Here is a 17,136-nt window from a genome sequence, read left to right on the forward strand (position 1 = left end):
AACAGCGCTGAGGTGAAGAAACCCTGGTTTAGAGCTAAGTCCTAGGGTAGAGGAACAAGACTGGAGGCAGTAGATCAGGTAACCTGTAAGTTCTAGGAAAGCAGAGCCCATGTTCTTCTTTATCCTGCAACTTCAGATCTAACCCAGTATCAGATATAATGTAGGGACTCAATATTTACTTGCTAAGTGCATGAATGATGTAGAGCTCCAAGCAAAAAGTACCAAGGCCCAACATGTGGCTATGGCAATGGTAATGGAAAACAGATTCAAAAGACTGGAACAGAATATATAGGCCTTACAGGAAAAAAAATCTAAGAAAGGAAAATCCAATTTACTATCACCCTGAACTTAAATGATCTTCTGAGTTACAGCAAAAAGTTCAATTTAAAAAACTGAGCAAACCCTAAGTGCAGTATGGTATTCTGGACTGGATCCTGGAACAAGAAAAGGTAATTAGTGCAAAAATGTGGTGAGATATGAATAAGGTCTGGCGTTTAGTTAATAATAACGTACCAATGTTGGTGGAGCAGTTTTAAGAAATACCAGGTAATATAGGTCTATAACATTAGGGAAAACTGTATAAGGGGTATACAGGAGCTCTTTGTGCAACGTTTCAGCAACTAATTTCTTATTTCAAAATTAGAAGTTTGTTAAACAAAAAAACAAGACCCTATTTCCCAAATGTATCAAAACTTAAATATCTGAATCTACATTAAACATTTCAACCCATATTTTATGAAAAACTACAAAGTTAAGGTTTTTTTCTTATTTACATTGATCCTTGGTAATACTACATTGGCCAAGGAAAGAGCAAGGAAAATTTTTAGAGGTAGCCAGACAGAAAATGGCAGAGCAATCAACAAAATAAAATACGAACGTTCATATTAAAAAAAAAAAAATCTTCTGACTCATACTCTGTGATAACTTGAAACGATACACTGTATCACTATGCAGGCAAACTATTCTGCCAAAAAGCCTACTGAATTTTTCTTTCCATTACCATCTAGTCAAACTTTTATAGCAATGACAGGACATCCAAGATTGTCACCAAGGTGAACTGACGAGACACGACACTAAACTATGACTATTAATAAGTAGAGTCGTTTTGATTAGTCCATCTTCTCTTTAGAGATGTCAAAAACTATGTTTGAGTATAAAACAAGAAAGCAGGTAAAACTGGCATTCTAGTACAGGTGTTTTTTTAAATATAAAGAACACTTTCCTGAAAATTTGAATGGGAAGAAAATTTATCATAAACTTTAAAAATGAAATAAAACTCTTTCAGAAAGGTACAATTACCTGCCTGGTAATTAATTCTATTACCTCAATATATTACCTCAATATACCAGTTGTGTCACTCTGATGTGACACAAAACTCAAGATATTTTTGCCATATTTACATCCCCTGTATCCATGTCAGCAATATTTACTGATCTGACCATAAATGACCTGGTCTAAAATTTTTTATCTGACTTTATAAATATTTGGTATCTTTTTCCAAAAAGTGACTAATACCAACTTTCTTGAGTAGCCAAGTGTTACTACTAGCTAACTGAGAATAAGGCATAGCATAATGGGAGTCACTGTGGCTTCACGACTCACTAAATGTGTAACCTTGGTCAAGTCACCAAACCTTTTCATGCCTCAATTTCCTTCTCTGTAAAGTAAGAATATTTCCTACCTACAGACCATTTAAGGTTTTAAACAAAATAAATGGAAAATGGTTAGAGTAGTGACTAGAACAGAGTAATTACTCACATAGCAAATGTTAAGAGGGAAGTTATTTACTATCAACCATTTTTGCACTTTCATTGCCTACCACAGGGCTGCTTGACAATGTGTTGAAAGAACAACGTAACATATTCCCCTTATTATATGCATTTTTTCAAAAAGAGGATAAACTTTTCCCTAGAGGGGAAGCTCCTATTAAATTTACCTTCCCCTTCTTTCAAGAAAACTGTTCAACCTCCTAGCATAATGTTCCAAGTGAAAATAAACTCTAGTGTCTCAAATCCTTTGTTGTTTTAATAGTTGTTCGTTATAGTAAGACTATACAGAAATCATTATTTAACCAGGACAATTGTATGTTGAAAAAAAAAACATCATCCATGATTACCCACCATACAAACATAGCATACCTTTGGAAAACAGGTTAGAGAAAACTATCCAGAATGCATCAGAGAAAAAGATGTAAATCGTAAAAGAGAGGGTAAGGGAGAAGAAAAAGTGGGAAGGTCTAGCATCTGTTTAACTGGAGTCCCAGAGGAGAGAACAGAGAATGAAGCAGACATGATATTTTAAAAGACAATGGCTGACAATTTTCCAATGCCAACAAAAGACATTACAGATTCTAGAAGCCTAATAAATCTCAAGCCTGATAAATAGAAAAAACTGACACTAAGACACAGCACAGTCAAACTGCAGAAAACCAACGAGAGACAGAAAATCTTAAAAGCAGCCAGAGAAAAAGAGATCATCTTCCCAGCAACAGTTAGATTTAAACCCAAATATATCAATAATTGCAATATGAAGGACAAAATGTCCCAGGTGAAACACAAAATTTGTCATATTGTATTTTTAAAAAACAACTTCTACGCTATTTTTTAAGATATGGAAAATAAAAGGATACAAAAGGGTTGAAAATAAAACAACAGAAAAAGATATTCTATATAAACATTAAATGAAAGTTATACAAAACTGTAATACTGATGAATTATAAAACAGTAATACTGACTGTAATTATCCCAAAAAGGAAGAAATAAGTATAATTTGGATAGGTGGAAGAAAGAGGGAGAATAACATTTCTGGCTAGGCAGGAGGGTAGGGATAGGAGAGGAGGCTATGATTAAAACACAAAGGTCTCTGAAAGTCAGAAGTATAGACTTGGTGGTAGAGGAACTGCAACACCATTAAAATAGCATAAGCTACCTCATATACCACCTTGAGCAGAAGAGTGACATATTAAATAAGATTAAAATTACAGTGTTATGCAGTATGACCTGAAAGGGAGAGAGGGAGAAGACACCGGAAACAATACTAGTTTGAAGGATGCTATAGTAATTCGGGAAAGACAAGGGCCTTTTCATAGTAGAGGTAAAAGGGATGAATCTAGAGGCCATTTCAAGAGGAAGACCTATCTGCATCAGTTTTCCTCCTTTGAAATTTTAAAGCCAAAAAAAAAAAACATGACTACTCATAAAAATAACAAAACTATTTTTGTTTTCCATCAGTACAACTAATCTGTATTATGGTAACAGTTGCCCATTAAATCAGCCTAATGATATACATCTTAATAAACAATTTTTTGTAAAAATACCAATGAGCTAATTAGCTTAGATAGGTACAATATATACAATCCATAATTACACGTTATTATGAATTCTTCACTATAGATTACTAACATAAGAAAAAAATTCTGAAAGCTTTTTCCTCTTTGAACACTAATGTACATAATATGAAATTCTCTGACTTCGCAGCAAGTAAAAACATTTTTATTTTCAAAAGCTCTTTACCAAGAGGATATCAACTTGGTAATGAACTCAAACAACTCACCAATGCTGGGTGGGCTACCATAGTTAATTGGTGACTCTGGTGGTCTTCCACAATGCAATGCCGCCAGAGCAGATCCTTTCCACACAACATGCTTGCAGCCTATTAAACATATACATTTTTAATGGATACAAAGATAAGACACAAAGACGAAAAGTGAGGAAAAAAACATCTAAATTCTAATAGAAATTTTTCATACTTTTATTTGTGCGTAGCAAGGACTGTCTTCCAGCTCCTAATAAAGTTTGTACTCCAGGAACACTTTGTGGAATTTCTTGCTCAAGAAGAGGTCCTAGTCGATGACATATTTGCAGCAAGTGATCAGGTGCTAAATGTCTATAATACTTCACCTATTATGTGAAAGACATATAAAATATTTGCTAAATAAAGTGATACAATTCTTTACAGTAAATAAACTTTAAAAAATATGGTAATTTTTTCTGGCTAGTCAACATTTCATTTTACTTGGGGGAAAAGTTCACATTTATTCTGTGAAACCACTTGACTCACAGAATAAAACAGCTACCCAACCATGATTTGCCCCACTGAGGAGGAAAAATGCTAAAGAATTAATGTAACCTAAATACATTAAGTTATAAATTAACAGATGCTAGTCAGAGCAAATACTGAACAATGAAAAAACCTACAGCATTATAACCTAAAATGGTATGTTTCAGCTTAACAATTTTCAAAAACTTCAAACAACAAAAAAATCACCTAACTACAAATATAATAAACGTTTTGTATTTTCGACATTATTTTTTAAAATCTCCAGAATAGTTCAGGATTAAAGAAACTTGATAGTTCATGTTCTCATTATAAAATCTAAAAGCACTTACATGATTTCTATGCTGAATTTTATAATTTATTTATACCAAAAACCTCACAGAGAGAAAGGCCAAATTCCAACTGTTAAATGAAACAAGTTTTGACTATAAATCTACCGACTACAAAGTTTGAGCACTTTTTGGAACAACTTCAAAGTACTGCTTAATTTATGCTAACATTCAAAACCAAGATATAAAATGCTATATTTTTATTATCCATCCTGGAAGTCTTTAGTAAATAGACAATATTTGCATAATAATGTAAAGAGAATTAAATTAGAAAAAAAAAGTACACTATTTTTTCACTTATATTTAGGTTATCAAGTTACAAAAAATTTCTCAGTGTAGTACCGAAATATTCCAGTTCAGCCGTTTTCAAAGTGTGTTCTGTGGACCCCCAGGGATTTTTCAGGTAAAAATTATGAATAGGGACTTCCCTGGCAGTCCAGTGGTTAAGATTCCGCACTTCCACTGCAGGGGACATGGGTTCAACCCCTGGTCGGGGGCACTAAGATCCTGCATGCCACGCGGTGCAGCCAAAAAATTTTTTTTTAAATTATGAATAATATGAAGACATTATTTGCTTTTTCACTCTCATTTTCTCATGAGTGTACTGTGAGTTTTAAAGGGGCCACATGACGTGTGATGTTCCAACAGACTGAATGTAGATGTGGATGTAAGAATCTGCCTTCTATTAAACCAGACGCTAAACATCCCCAAAAGTGTAAAACAATACCACTCTTCTCACAAATTTGGTTTGTTTAGGAACATAATTATGTTATAAAAAAATTTTACTTATATGGAATGAGTTTATTATATTTAAATGAATAAAAATATTTTAAAATTTGTTTTAATTTTTAAATGTTAAATATGAATAGATTAGAATCCACATAAACAAAGGGACTGCAATAATTTTTACTAATGTGAAGAGGTGCTGAGGTGAAGAAGTTTGAGAATTGCTACTCAAATTCACTTAGATTCTTTTTTAAAAAATAACTGGAAGCTTGTACCTTTTGCCTCCCTTTACACATTTCGTCCACTCCCATGGATGAAGGGAGTTAAAAGGTACAAAACTTCCCAGTTATAAAACATTCAAGCCACCATGAAGAGCACGGTGATTATAGGTAATAATACTGTATTACACAATTGAAAGTTGCTAAGAGAGAAGATCTTAAAAGTTGTCATGACGAGAAAAAAATGCTTGAAGTATATATGGTGACAGACATTAACTAATGTGGTGGTGATCATTTCACAATATATACAAATATCAAATCATTATGTTGTGTACCTGAAACTAAAATAATGTTGTATGTCAATTTCACCTCAATTAAAAATAAATAAATAAATAACAAGGAAAGTCTGAGAAAATTTCATAGCCAAGAATAGCCTAAAAAAGACACGACAACTTAAAAGAAAAGTCCACTTAGTAATGGCAATTTTAGTATGAATTCTTTATGGTAAGACAGATTTGGGGGGAAGTGAGGGATTAAATCATTCCATCTTGCAGTATCTGTTATACTCTAACTGCAAAAAACTGTGAATGATATTTTTTTAAAAATTAGCTGATATTCATTCTTCTAAGCTCAAGCCAATTAAGAGGAACCTACCTTACTTTTTATCATAATATACTGTCACAGAGACAATATGTAGCCATATTGCCACACTTCGAAAAGATAATTTAAAATAATAAAGAGTCTCGCACATAGCAGATGGTCAATAATTTTTGGTAGAATGAATACTTCTGGAAAAGAAGTTCTAATACAAATTATACATACTACGTCTCTTTGGAGAACGCTTCTCTTTGGAGAAGCTTTGGAGAGTCACAAAAGCACAATGACATTAAAGGCTCTGAAAAATCTTGATATATCTTTTCAATTTTGTTTATTTCACAAACTCCTTTAGTTATAGAATCCTTTTCCCCTAATATTATCATCTCGAATCAAAACATACTTTTTCAAACACTAGTATGATTAAACAGAAAAAGCATTCAGAAGAAAATACAGCAGAATATAAAATTTTACAATTGTATTTATACTTTAACCTTCCCTAAAATAATTAAAAATTTAAAGTAAAAGTCTACAATATTTATAGGGTCCCTTCGACTTTCAAACTTGTACATGATAATTATTCTAATGTGACTTTTAAAAATTGACTGGAATTCTTTTTAAAGTGTTTAACAAGAAAGTTCATTACTTGTTAACTTTAGTTTCGTGATGATCCTGTTTTAGGGTCTTCTTGCAAAATACAATTCAGGTAGTGAACCTGAAAATCTTCACTGCAGAACTGTATCTTTTTAATAAAATATTATGAATCCACTTTTTCCAACTAAATCTTTCCTTGATTATCTAGTATATTTCAATTGTTCAAAATCAACTTTCATTTTAAAGTTAGGAGAGAGAATTTTATGCTTTCTGGCTTTGAGACCTTGTGCAAACTGACCCTTCTGCTAGAAATTTTTACCCTGCAGCTCCACACTTCACTCTCCTTCATGTCAGTCTATGCCTCACTGTCTTCCATGACCTGCCGCTGCCTCTTCTTTGGGGACAGAATTCTATCTTTGTGTTTCCACAGCACATTAAACTCCTTCCCAAACATTCCTTTACCGCACTCCCCGGAACTCTGTAGTACTTATCATACCATATTAAGTGTTCTTAATATATTTTGATACCTAGACCTCAGGAGGAATCTAATGATAGCTATGATGCCCTCCCCCCCCCCAAAACACATATAGGCTCTACCACTATCTTGCCCTGTTTTGGGGTTCATAAGACCCTGCACTATACTAAAATTGCCAATTTACTTTATCCATGTCCTACCTAAGAACACACGGGATTAGAACTTGTTTACCTGTCTACCCAGTACCTAACATAGTACTTACAGGTAAGTGCTTAATTATTAGATAAATGAATATATGAAAATATGCAGAAAAAAACTGACTTCTCTATCTAGCCATTAAAGGGTGAGGTTCTTTAAGGTCTGAGATCCAAGAGCCCAGTTACAGACCCTCTCTTATTCTCACTCTACACTCTCCCTGAACAATCTTTATGCAAAGCTTCCCAAATTTGTATCTATAGCCTGGGCTTGCACATCAGATTTTCTTAAAAGACTCCCCTCCTTGGCGTCCCAAAGCCTCCTCAACTCAACATACCCAGAAGTAAACTCAAGATGCTCATGCCAACCCCCCACCACCAAAAAAGTTCCCTACGGTGGTGACTGGCAACACCATCTAACCAACCTAAAATCAAGAAGTCACGTTTTTCACACTGTTCATTCCTCCCTCCCACCTCATTCCAAATACCCAAGCAGTCACCAACTCCAATTGAATTTTTCCTTCCTAGCCTTAAACCCATCTACCCGTTTCTATCTCCATAATAACAATCCAAGTTCAAATCATCTTTGCTATAAACTCCCATCTTTCCCACATCCACTCATGCCTTCTACAACCTCATTCAAATCTATACTCTATATTGCAATTAGAATGCTCTTTCCAAAACAGAGATCTGGTCAGGTCACCTCTACCTAAAGCACTCCAGAGGCTTTCCTTGCTCTCTGGAGATCCAAATCCTTAACATGGTCTACAAGCCCTGAAGTACATGTACAGTCCATTACTATTTCTCTGCCTCATCTGGCACATTCCCAGCCCTACACTCTCCAGACCCCACTTCTTTCCACATTTAGACACACTGGCTTTCTTTCAGGTTCTTTACCTGCACTCTCTCCTGTCAGGCTTTTCCATGTGGTATATACTCTCAGCATTTCCCCACGTCCCCTTGCCCAGATAACTCTTCTATTTGCTTCAGATCTTCCCTTCAATGAACTTCCTTTGTTTTCCTTCACCCTATTCAGTTTAGGTACATTATCTTAGGTGAACAGTCTTCTGGTGACTTTTCCTTAACTCATGTACCAGTTCGTGATTATACCTTTAACAATGTCATGATTTAATGTTTTTCTTCTCCACTTTACCGTAAACTACATGAGAACAGGGACCATCAGCTTTCATTCCTAGATGCATCATATATATACACACATCCCCAATACATATTTTAAAAAATGAATAAAAATTATTTTTTGGTACTATCTTTTTCTCAACATTATTCTTCATGAATATTAATCCATGTATTTATGGTCAATATTTAAAATGTAAAAACAAAAACAAATTTTAAAAAATTAAAATAGCTCATTTATGGCTACACATATGTGATTTTTAATTTTCAAATTATTAAGAACCCTGTATCTTTAATATTAACTTAAGCTTTTTAGTCTGAATGAACTTTTAATTTACTAGGAAATAATTAAAAGGTAAAGTCAAAACAATATTGTAATAAAATCCCTTATCCAAAAATGTCTATATCTGGATTTTCAGTAATTGTCCATACACTATTATTAAGGAAAAACAAAACAAAACTTGACATTCTCAATTCTAATATACCCATTACTTTTCAGGACCAGAGCTGCTTTCAAGCTCTTAAAGATATTCAACACAAAAAAGTATGACCAAATGATAAAGTGTGATGAATATTAATAATACTAACATAGCTAACACATACTGGCTGCACACTAAATGCTAGGCCTTGGGGTAATTGTTGTTTTACATGAAAAAGCTGAGTTAATGATTTTAATATCCGTAAGAGGTATGTTCTATTATTATTCCCATTAATAAAGAAATGATGACACAAAAAGATAAAAGAACCCTCCCAAGGTCACACACATTTAGTGGATGGCAGAGATGAGACAAGCCAAGGCAATCTAACTCCAGAGCCACAATCATACAGCCCGTCTCCTACCTCCCCTCCAAAGTACCTACTGCCTCAAATATATGTATATAAAAATGTGTAAGCAAGCTATAAATTAGACATTTTGAATAGTTTTCAACATATGCATTAAAGTAAGCCAGAAAGAAATGTTTTAAAAGTTGACCTTTTCATGTTGAAAAAAATCCTTCTAGACCTAAACAGAGAAAAAAAACTTGGATATCTTTTTAAGGACCTTTTAAAAGTGAGCTTAGATCAATATATTCATTCCAACTACTTGATTTACCTGTGAGACCTAGAAATGCCAGTCCTTCCTCTAGGATGTAATTAAGAAGTCCTAATGAAAATAAGATCCACCTAATGTTTGGCACCAAAACGATCTGATTTGACCAGGCTCTTTACTTTACCCCTAGGTCCCAAACACCTGACTGGTTCTAAAACAGTTTTTCAGATCTCCCACATCTGTTTTCTCACAATTTTTTTCAGATTTGATAGGCTAGTTGCTTCTGCTTCCTGCTATGGTTCTGAGCTCTTTCTAAAAGGTCAGCTTCATAGAATATAGTCCTTATTTTTAGGTCTATTCTAGCATATAAACAAAATCATGAATTTTTTAAAACCCTATTCACTGTTTAATCACTCTATAAGGCCTATTACTAAAATCCAGTCCCTAAAATTCTCAAAACTTCTAAACTTACAATTTATAAATCTGTTACCATTATTACAAAGTGCAGGTTAAATTATATCTACACTTTTTAAAACAAGTTTACATTTTCTGAGCTTTTTAAAACTGTAATAGTTTTTCCACATAGAAAAAAAATATGGAATACTTACTCCGTGCCAAGTATGCTCAAAATTTAAGGTTAAGTATTTTCCTCATTTCACAGGTAAAGAAAACTGAGGCCCAAAGGTTAAGGTCACACATTTAGAAAGTAGGAGAAACAGTAATCAAACCGAGGTCTTCTGATTCCGAGTTTAGTGTTATTTCTATATCCGAGTTTAGTGTTATTTCTATAACACTATAGTTTCCTTCTCTAAACTTTAGTTTCCCCCACACTGTCAAACAGGCTCTATGATTACCAAACTTAAATAAAACCCATGTAACCATTTTTCAAGCCAAATCTTCTAAGCTGGGTAACAATTCTTAGGACTCTTACAAGCTTATGACTTATTTGTACTTAGAGTATAATAAAATTAATATAGAATCTTACTAAGTCTCAAAATTAATCTTGGTGGTCTATTTACTCTTAATAACTATGAATAAACATGCTCAAAAGACTGTGTCTTATATTCAGAATTTGGTCAACCACCTAAGAATTCATCTAGATAATAATTCAGTTAGAATTATCAATGCAATTACCAATACATATTTGTCAAATAAATAAAATGCAATATTGCTCTTCCAAATTTTATTCATTACAATTTGACTATATTTGTTTAAAAAAAAACCCCAAAACTCTATCCAGAATTAAGGTTTCCACAAACCACAAAGTAAAGATGCTCTATAAAAAATAATTTAAAACACAACAAAATGACAAAGTTTAACTTTATAAAATAACATTTTGAAGTTTTGTTTTTAAATCAAGTCAAATTTGCTAAGCAAAATCTGTGCAATAAGAAATCTTTAAAACATTATTTACTTAATAAAGTATAATTTAAAACTTAAACCTATGATTCTGTTGAAAAAGTTATTGTCCATTGATTTTAAGATTAAAAATTCTTAAACTGTTTATTCTTAAAATGCCAATATAAATAATCTTAAGAGAACAATCAGTTTCATTTTTAGTAATGTTTCCGTTTCAAACACCGTACTCAAAATAACTAACATCACACAAATAACGGCAGTGTAAAGTTGTTTCAGAAAATGCATATGTCTCCAAGTTGACTAGAATTTAGTACTTCCACACCTCAAAACTAAACCAGAATCAAGTGACACAAGTAAAGGTAAGTATTTTTTGCATTTATACTATATAACCTCTGCCAAGACAGGCTATGTGCCTGTTCTTTACCCAGAGACCAAACGGGTCATGCTACTCTGACCACAGCCATCTGGAGCCCAGAATAAACAGATTCCTTATGTGCTTCCTTTGCAGCAGGCTGCTATCACCCATGTTGCCATGAATAACTTAAGCCTTATACTACAAATCTCACTCCTCTTACAATTTAAATGAGTTTTAACTAAAACAGAAACTGCATTACACCAATGTTGCTACCCCAATTTTCCTAATATCAAAAACTTCTCATCCAACCATCCTTTTCATTATCTGTGATCCCTGAGCTTAAATAAGGCCGCTTTTGTGTATATGCATATACGTGTGTACACGTGTGTGAGGCAAATAACTAAAGGTGGACCGGCTTCACATCTCATGTCTCCCTGCTCCGTAGTGACCAAAGGTTCTCAAACTTTTGTATTTCACTGCTCAATACCACAATTTTTTATTTTTAGTACCCTGAATTCTCAAATGCCATAATGAAAAAAAATTGTCATTTTCCCTAACCTGTTATAAAATGCTTACCCTCCTCTATATTCCATATACTCAACAACGTATTTATTAATTCCAAAATAATTTGTTTTCACAAATTACTCACATGTCAACAACAGAGGTTCTCACAAACAAGACAGAAACTTTACACATTTAAAACTTCCAGAATTTTCAATTTGGTTCCTATTATATAATAGTCTTTATCACTTTTAAGTACAATTACAAAAGCAACTGAAGTATCCTAAACAAATTTGCTGTTAAAAGCTTTTCCTCTAATACACTCATTTTAATGCTTGACTTTCTTTCCTGAAAGGGAAGTACATTAAAATACGAAATTATTCTAAATGTATATACTTAGTACTCTGTTAACTAATGGCCACTTTGCTTAGTACTAGGGATATTTTTCTATGAATTCTAAAACTTCTATGTGGAAACTACTAGTAAGAATGAAATTCACCTACCTGGTATTGTCCAAAATAAGTTGGGTAAAATACAATTCTACCTGCTATAATTCTGTAGTGATACGACAGATAACCACAAAATTGAGGAAAAAGAAGAATGGCTGCAAGAGGTGAGAAAAGTTTCTAGACAAAAGAAACAAAAAACTTGTCTATCTAACAAAGAAATTCTGTATGGACTAAAAGACTGACATTCATAGGATTTATTTAACCAAATACTCACTTAAGAATAAATTCAAAACGGTCCTTTTAAAATTCTGCTTAAAACAGAAATACCTTTAAGCCACATTACAAAACAAAGTATCTCCTCCTATTTCCAAAAATACAAACTATTGTGATGATTTTAAATTACACAAATCTCTGTACAGAAGGAACCAGATACAACAGCCAAGCTCCCTTCACATATTCCTAAGTGCCATCTGATCATTACCAAAAGAAAGAGCTTCATATATCCTCTAATCAATTCTGCATATTTCAACCACCCAAACATTTCTTAACGTTAACTGTTCCACAAATACAGTCATAGTCAGAATCACTATACAGACCAACAAAATTTTTCTAGAAGTCTACCCACAATGTTTTAAAAATGATTTATTTTTGATATTTACTATACTTTTTTCTTTGTATCTTAGGCTTAATTATTTTGTTCTTGAATCTACAAAGTAACTATAATACTAGTACCTTCTAAAGTTTTAAGCAGCCGGTTTTATATGGCAACTACTATATTCAGAAAGTTATGCATACTTGTTTCTGAAATAAAAATGTTTTTTCTTAAATTTTTATACAATGTTAGAAAGCTATAGTAGGAACAACCTTTCTACTACTACTAAAGTTCTGATAATAGCAAACACAAACCCTTACATAGTATTTGATTTGTACCAGTCAGTTTTTACTCTCATAATCTTACAAAGTAGGAGCTATTATTAACCCATTGTACAGATTGGGAAACAGACTCTAACAGTACTTTTCTGCCTCATAACAATCATAAAACACCACTGTGCAGTTTGGGAGGGGATAATCCAACTCCCCCTTTATATTCCTGCCACTTTACAATTATTCAGGAGTATTAAGAATTTAACAGGTATTTATTTTAAAATTTTTGTAAATGCCTCAAACTCTTTAAAATAATGGTATAAGTATCAATAGAATAATTGCATGCGTAAGGAAGGATGAAGATTTGCCTACTTCAGCCCTTCAATGTGTACTATTCCCTTCACGCCTAACATTTTTTCTTCATTATAATGATTATGAGACACGAAAACCGTGTTATGGAGACTACCAAGCGAAGCGTACTATTTCACTGATACTCTATTAAAAAAGGAAATGATAAGGCTACTACACATCTAATTCATTATATGCCACCCCCCTCCAAAACTGATACTGGTTAAATTTTGACAGTACTATGTTATCTTTAATGGGAACGGGAATCCCTGATTCAAAAACATTTAATATGTTATCTTTTTTTTTTTCTAAAACTGGTCTCATAGGTTTTATACCTTAACTTTCACATTAATAAGCATACTCTAAATAAACACTTAAGAAAATCCTATTCATGGTTCCTATTCATCTCTGAATTTAAGACGGCCAATAATTTATGAAAACCAGTTCTTAAACCATGGTGAAAACATATTAATTACAAAGAGGTAGTCTACAAAGTGGTTGTGTCTCAAAAATCTTCATCTTTTCAAGGAGAAATGATTCTACAAACTAAGAACAGCACTACAAAAAGCATTTATACAATTTACTAAAATGCATGATTTGTCTAAGTCTACTTTTCTGTGTTTTAGATAATGAAACTCCAAAATGAAAAAGTTGAGCTCTTAGAAACAATGCATTGCGACTTCTAGTCAAAAATCAGATTTCAATTCGCTTATCTGACAAGAAAGAGATAACAGGGGCCCAGAGAAATTCCTGACTTGCCAGAGGTTAACCTGCAGGCTAACTGTAGGCAGGGCTAAGATCACAACCCGCAGTCTCCTGATTCCCAATCCTTTCCCTTGAATACAAAGATTTCTAATAAAGTGGAATCATTTTTTAAAAAGCAAATACCACTACAAAAAAATAATAATTATTATATCAGATTAGCAAAACAAGAACACAGTTTTGGAAAATAATGCCTCGTAGGCAAGAAATGTAATCAGAGTCCCAAATCTGGCAAAAAACGCTTATAAATTCCGCCTCAAGATCTCATAAATATGCAACTTAAATTATGTCGCCACTACTGAAGGTGACAACTGGAGAGCGAAACTTAATAAACCAACTAATTTCACTATTCAAACTAAGAAATAAATAAATGACAAAGCTTTCTCTTTGTCCAAAAATTAGTTGTTTTCTTATTCTGTAAAGTTGCCTCCTTACGCTTGACTCCTTTTAAAAAAATAAGAATTCTAATGAAAGCTTAAAAAATGCCCTTTTACTTTAAAAGCAACCTCATACTTTTTAAAAATAGAAAATCTGATTAAACATATACCACTGAGCCAAAAAAAATTTTTAAACCCTTTAACTTCCTATCAAATTCCATCCACTTTTAAAAATGTTTTAAGTCTTTAGACAGCAATAACCATAATCCTGTTTAACAATACCTTTACCAATGACACTTAAAAAAAATAATAATATGTTTATTTCAACTCTGTAAACTTTTAAACTGCTCTTAAAACTCCACTTTCTGCTTGGTCAAAACTCAACCACTGTGATTTTATCTGCAGCCTGACTGCAGATGCTGATCTATGCTCGTTTTAAGCTCACAAATACAAATATTATACCCCATCCTAAATAGCTGTAATTTGAGGTTCTCTAGAAATTTCAATTTGACATACAAATTCTCCCATTTAAAACCATTTAAAATATTACCCAATTTATCGGTTAACGTAAGCAACAAAATTTCCAGGTAGAGGTAAACACTACTGAAACTACAAACAATAATTATTACTTTGGCTTCACTCACCAAAATAATCTTCAAACCAACGTTATGTAAATTAAATTTAATAGGACACAAAATAAAATTTTTTTTCAGTCTCAGGAATAAATTAAGACAACAGAGAATGATGTACAAGAGACTTTGCATGTGCTCACCTAGCTCACCATAAAATTTCAAAACCCTACTATTAAACAAAAATGTACTTAAATACCTAGTGTTCTAAAATATCTTTAGGCCTAACTAAATGTCAAACAAAGTCAAACAAAATTAAACCAAATACCACACACCTCGATATATAGTTCGATGGGTATGAAAGTACCTCAAATGGTGCCTTGGATCCAGCTGATACAGAGTGAGTAATATGCTGAACGAACGAAATGAGAAAATGAGCCAGAGAACCCTGAAGTCTACTGAGAATTCTTAACTATCTCATGAGCGTGCCAACATGACTGCTCTGGTAAAAAGGTCTGAAAACACTCTAAGCAAGAAAAAACACTTCCATACAAAATAGGTGGATTTTGATAAATAACACACTGATAAAGACACTGCTTAGGGTATCCTAAGTCAAGTCTGATAAAGAGACTAGGAATATAAACTCATTTTACTAATATTTGAGAGGTAAGAAACTCGCTCAAAAAAAGCTGAAAAACACGGGTAACCCTGTTTTTATTGGAAAACAAAATGATATTCCTACAAGGACTAGACATTCTCATAATTTGGCCAGATACCATTGGCTGCTTCATTTAAAAAACATAAAAATAGCGTTACCAATAGTCTCCACATTAAAAAGAACACAGCAACCTTCAGTGACTTGGGGTTTGTGGGGTTTTATAAAACGCAAAGATGGGTGTGGTTAAAAGAGAGGCAAAGATGAGTTCTGTCTGTCCAGTTCTTAAAAATGGAATATTATAATCTTTATGATAATTCTTTAAATAACAAGAAATACATGGAAATCCACTTAAGATTTTGTCAAGTATTTACAAACCTAAAAATTAAACACTGTTGTTACTGAATCTTGGAGTTTGCTTCAAACTCCATTCATTTTAGCCAAGTACTGAATAAGACTAGTTGAAATCACTACGTACTTGAAAAACTAACAGTATGGAAATGAATGCGCTGTTAACTCTCTATTCATTTAACTAAACCTAAGTACGCTTGCTTATTTCAATAGCTGTGAGCACTTACCAACAACCTATACTAAATCATAACACATTTAGACACAAAAGTTAGATGTTCTATATGCAAATGAAACAGGAGCCATCAAAAATCATGTCATGCCTTCCTCAATCTCGCTGAAGGCGTTCAAAGCTAGCTGAAACTTCCTGATCCTTTCAGAAGCCCTCTTGAAGTAACATTATAACTATCTTAAAACATCAGCTGCAAACATGTCTCCGAAAAATCAATGCACTGCATAAATTTCAAAGGCTCGATGTGCCCCAGTGACTGCTTTAACACACATCACACACACACGCATACAACCTAAATCAGAAGAGGAGGAGAAATTAACACGGAAAGCAGAACTCCCGAATACAAATACCCCACTGTTCCATTCACAATACTCAAGGGGGTCAGGACCACTTTTAGAAATCAATTTTCAGAAATGACTAAAATATTCAATTCGGAAACCCACAAAATTAAGAGAGGTATTTTTCAAGCGACTAACAAAATACATCCCACTGTAAAACTGAAAAACTTTTACTTGCCAATCGCCACTCCACAGTAAGTGTACGTGTAAAAAAATCAACACTCTTCAGGGGCCTCCAATAGCAGCTTTTAATTTAACGAGGGGCCTAACGCGAAAATTAGCAAAATGAAAAAAAGCCTGTTAAACTTCTGGCTTTAGGGTGTTACACGCTTTACACTTCTGCGAAAAAAGCTTCCGTAGATGCAAGATGCGCCCGCTGGCCAACGACCATCAGCCGGCCGAACCCCTCCGACGGAAAAAAAAAAAAAACACACACACACAAAAAACCTAGCTCTGAAGGTAAAGGAAAGCCACAGAAACGGAAGAGGAAAAAAAATAACGTCTTGCCACGGTTCCGCAGCGGCTGAATAGGCGGCTTGTGAAATGCTAATGCCACTTCGGAGCAGTTAGTCACCAGCTATTGTGTGCGGCAGGAGAAAGCCGAGCCGAGCGCGCGTGCAGAGCGAGCA

At 33.5% G+C, this 17,136-nt stretch overlaps 1 protein-coding gene across 1 annotated transcript in view; it reads right to left on the bottom strand.

Annotated features, from left to right (window-relative positions):
- Window positions 1-3,894, bottom strand: part of PHIP (PHIP subunit of CUL4-Ring ligase complex) — a 112,174-nt gene extending 108,280 nt beyond the window's left edge. The window contains exons 1-2 of the mRNA XM_024757414.1: window positions 3,749-3,894; window positions 3,553-3,651 (exon numbers count right to left, since the gene is read on the bottom strand). The gene's annotated coding sequence lies outside the window, so the exon portion shown is untranslated. The remainder of the gene's footprint in view (window positions 1-3,552; window positions 3,652-3,748) is intronic.
- Window positions 3,895-17,136: the final 13,242 nt, after the last annotated feature.

The sequence above is a fragment of the Neophocaena asiaeorientalis genome, unplaced genomic scaffold (assembly GCF_003031525.2).
Source record: "Neophocaena asiaeorientalis asiaeorientalis breed wild unplaced genomic scaffold, Neophocaena_asiaeorientalis_V1.1 scaffold253, whole genome shotgun sequence".
Lineage (NCBI taxonomy): Eukaryota > Metazoa > Chordata > Mammalia > Artiodactyla > Phocoenidae > Neophocaena > Neophocaena asiaeorientalis.